Raw genomic sequence first — 4,401 nt, 5'->3', positions numbered from 1 at the left:
GCAGTCACCAGGCTGGGAGAGGGGACCTGAGGGTGTAAACACTTCTTTCAACCAAGACAATTCTCAGACCCACCCTGAACTTCCACCTTCGGGACACCTGGCCCCTCCAAGTTCTGTGCATTTGGGGGATTCTGCAGAGCAAATGGGCTTGTTCATGCTTGGCTTCCTTCTTTGTAGACATTTTGGGGCTGACACTAAGCAAATCATACTGTTCCAGCTTCCAAACAGGTATTTGTCATTCACTGCCATCTTCTCTCCTGTTCTTTTTGTCTTTGTGGTTTATGCCATTTTCATTCCTTTATGTCATTCTAGTGGGGTTTTCAGGGACAGAGGAAAATATGAATATATTCAATGCACCATATGTAACCAGAAGTCCTTGTGAATTTAAAAGACATTTTTGCAGACGTACGTACGAGTTTGCAGAACTCATTCCAATTATTCCTTTTGCATGTAGATGGCCTTGCTTATCCGTTCAGCATCAGGTGTGTGAGCTGCATGAACACACACAGCTCTAGCCCCTCCTTTCACTGCGGCTTAGGATGTGTTCCAGCAAGTCAACGCACCACAGTGTTTTCCATCCATTTTTCCACTGCTGCATCTCAGAAACACAGGCAATTGTGGTCTTTTGATCAACACACTGGCTCAGTGCAAATTTTAATCTTCATTGTTTTAATTCTGAAGCATAACGTGCCACAGGGAAAGTGAGTTTCTTTACTGTTTGCCAGCAGCAAGGACAAAAAGTGAATGGTGGGGGCCCAGGAGCTCCTAGCTTGGAGAGGAGGCCCTTCCAGACCCAGGGACCTGGGGGTTGGGGCAGGAGGCAGGAAGGATGGGAGGGTGTGAACACCGACACACACACACACACACACACACACACACACACACACACACACATTCTCTCTCTTCAGGGAAGGGTTTTCCAGAAGCATTTGCCCATATTCTGACTGAAGTATTTTCATTCCAAGCCAAACCTCCTGAAGAGAAGTGAATTCATGGCTGAGGGAGCCACGTCCCCTGGCCGGGGATGCACCTGAAGGCTGCTCTTCAGCAAGTGAATTCATAGCATCCACCAGAGCTTCCCAGCTCCTCAAGCTGAAGACAGGCTGAGCCGTGAGGGGATTAAAAGAAACCTAATAGGGCTGGGTGTGGTGGCTCACACCTGTAATGCCAGCACTTTGGGAGGCCGAGGCGGGCGGATCACTTGAGACCAGGAGTTCAAGACCAGCCTGGCCAACATGGAGAAACCCCATCTCTTCTAAAAATACAAAAATTAACAGGGTATGGTGGCAGGCATCTGTAATCCCACCTACTCAGGAGGCTGAGGTGAGAAAATCGCTTGAGCCCGGGAGATGGAGGTTGCAGTGAGCCACGATCGTGCCACTGCACCCCAGCCTGGGCAACAAAACGAGACTGTCTCAAAAACAAACAAACATACAAAAACCAAAGAAATCAAACAGAGCGAGGTTTCACCCGCGGTCCTGGGACAGCCCATGGGAGGGGGGCACTGCTCCTGCCTCCCAGAGCTGAAGGGAGAGGGAGAGGGTGGGTGAATCTCACCCTCACTGCTCTGGCTCCGATGCTCACCTCTAAGGGGCCACATGCAGCTTCAGAGGCCATGCCCTAGGTTTCATTTAGTCTTGCCATTAATACAGCCACGGAGAAAGCGCCGCCGGGCGGCCCCTCTGACACTGCATGTGGGAACCCCCGCCAGCCCAACCCAAGACACACACAAACTTAAAATCATCACAAGGTAGATTGGGGGTGTGGGAGGGGAGGGCAATAAATAAGGTCAGGGGCTGAGGGCGGTGGTTGGAGGGGGTGGTGGATGCAGAGAGCTCCCCAGGAGAGAAGGGGCGCAGAAAGGCACTGGGTGGGGGAGGCAGACAACTCCCAACACTGGTTTGTTGAGTCATGGCCAACGGGGTGTCTGGCGAGGGCACAAGGACCGGTCAGGGAGGAGCCGGGCAGGGTCTGGCAGGAATCCTCCACAGGGAAGTCTGTTCCAGGCACCAGACCCCTCAGCCCAGGCAGCTGGAGGAGCCAGCTGGAGCTGCGCCAGCAGCGGGGGCTCGTCCAGGTGTGTCTTTTACCTTTAGAGGAGAGAAAAGGCCACCACATGGTGAGCAGGGGTGTGTCCCTCCCTCCCCGGTGACAGCTCAGCCTTTGGGAATGAGATGGAGGAGCTGGTGTGTCCCTCCCTCCCCGGTGACAGCTCAGCCTTTGGGAATGAGATGGAGGAGCTGGTGGGGAAGGCAGGCTTTTGCTGACAGCACCCGTTGCCTCAGCCCGAGCTCGAGACCAGCGCCGCTCTGCTCTGCTGTGTGATGGCAGGAAAGTCGCCTGCCCCTCTGGGCTTCAGGCCCCCCTCCTAACCCAGGTGATCAACGTGGCGACCTCAGGATGCCGGAAGGAGCAAATGGGCACGGAAATAGAACATCCTCCTCTAAGCCAATCCTTCCCAAGTTGTTTCTTAAGCCCAGGAACCCTCTCTCTGCACTGGGCCACACGGCTTTCCCCTTTATTCCGGACATTTACTGGGGACCGCCTAGGAGAAGGCAGTCCATGTGACACTGGATTTTGTCTCCCCGGAACCCTGTGAAGGACACTGTACTGATAACAGAACTGGGCGCAGAAGAGATCAAATATAAGGGTGAACCATATTGAACTGCTGATATTTCACTGTTTTTGAGCCACAAAAATGCAATTTCAATTGGGCGTGGTGGCTCCTGCCTGTAATCCCAACACTTTGGGAGGCCAAGGCGGGAGGACTGTTTCAGCCCAGGAGTTCGAGACCAGCCTGGGCAACATAGGGAGACCCCGTCCCTTTGAAAAATAAAAAAAAAAATTAGCCAGACATGGTGGCACTGGCCTACAGTCCTAGCTACTTGGCAGGCTGAGGCAGGAGGACCACTGGAGCCCAGGAGATGGAGGCTGCAGTGAATGGTGATCACACCAGTGCACTCCAGCCTGGGCAACAGCATGAGATCCTGTCTCAAAAAAAAAAAAAAAAAAGCAATTTCATATGGTTCAACCTGGGGGTCTGCTCAAGGTCTCATGGCCGTGGGTGGCAGGGCTGGGACAAGAACTCAGGGCTGCCAGATTCCACGCTGTCCTCTGTGGAGGACCTCCAGGGGGCTAGAGGGAGGGGCAGGGGTCCGCTCCACGGCCAAAGATGCCTCCCAGATGCTCTGCAGCTCCTGGGGAACCATTGAGTGGGGAAGGAGAGAGGTGGGGCAGGCGTTCCTGTGGGTGGCTGCCGGGTGCCCTCCACACCCCGGGAAGGAGATCAGCTGCCGCCCTGGTGCATGCGTGTACCCATGAACCCTCTGGCCAGGGAGGGGCCCAACCTGCCCAGGGCTTCTTTCTTGAAGGAGACAGGCTAGTCCTGCACCTGTGCAGTTTTCTCTGGTTTCAGTTTAAGGAGAACCCCCACCCCCGCCACAGGATGATCCTGGGCCAGCCAGGGCTGGGCCCAGCAGGTGCAGGGCAGGGTGGGAGCCCAGGATTCTGCCCTCACTCTCTCTCTGTGCCTTGGTTTCTACACCCATCAAATGGACAATAAGCCTCCCAGCCACTCTGCCAACAGAATGAAAGTTTGCCCCAGGGGAGCCTGGCATGTTTTATGCAGGAGAGGAGGGTAAGCACTGCTGTGATTACCCAGAGTGGCTAGGGATGGTTACCATGATCATTCTGGGTCCCTCTCTCTGTTCCTTGCAGGCAGGGATGGGGTCTGGCTCACCTTGTTCCCCTGCACAGTGCTTGGTAAACATGCAGAATTGAAAATGTCACCGACCAGTCTCCCGTTTGGGAGGAGTGAGTGAGGGAGGACACGGCCACGGGGGCAGGAGAGGGGAGAAGGCAGCAGTTGGGTACTCACCGGGGCCCTTCGGGTCGGCCCGGGGCGGGGTCCCCCCTGCGGGTCGGCAGAGCCTGTCCCCGTCTCACTGGCCAGGCTGCTCTGGCTCCCAGAGAGGTGGCCCGGCGGGCGGGTGAACCCCATCCTGGGGGCCTCCACGCTGCCACCTGTGGGAAATCACGTGTGGGCCCTGTGGATCTCAAACCGAGATGGGGTGATCTCAGCCCAGTTCCTCATTTGGAACTGTGTAGGTCTCTATGGGATGTCTGCCCCCAACCCCACCCACATGGCTGCCAGGCTCTGGCCCGACCCCACCCTCTGGCCGTTGCTGTTGGGTCCAAGAACGGGCCTGCAGGTCTTTTCACTAAGTCACACGTCACCAACAGGAAAGTCACAATTACCACAGAATGGGGTTGGGGGTGGGGGATATATATTTCGGTTAACGGTTAACCTAGTGAGAGAGAGATGTTGACTGCTGCGTTAACTCACTAAAGGGTCTTCGCTCAAACATGGTTTCTGGTCCTTGCCTGGCCAAGAGAGCAGAC

The 4,401-nt window shown here is 55.3% G+C and overlaps 1 long non-coding RNA gene across 1 annotated transcript; it reads right to left on the bottom strand.

Moving 5' to 3' along the window:
- Positions 1–1,375: 1,375 nt before the first annotated feature.
- Positions 1,376–4,156, bottom strand: LOC115831512. The gene is made up of 2 exons (XR_004027002.1): positions 3,878–4,156; positions 1,376–2,090 (listed from the first exon to the last, which is right to left on the bottom strand). It is a non-coding gene; the product is annotated as an uncharacterized LOC115831512 (long non-coding RNA).
- Between the last annotated feature and the right edge of the window lie 245 nt (positions 4,157–4,401).

Source organism: Nomascus leucogenys, chromosome 19 (assembly GCF_006542625.1).
Source record: "Nomascus leucogenys isolate Asia chromosome 19, Asia_NLE_v1, whole genome shotgun sequence".
Taxonomy (NCBI): domain Eukaryota; kingdom Metazoa; phylum Chordata; class Mammalia; order Primates; family Hylobatidae; genus Nomascus; species Nomascus leucogenys.
Note: the sequence above shows the minus strand (reverse complement) of the source record. Positions and strands in the feature narration are given on the sequence as shown.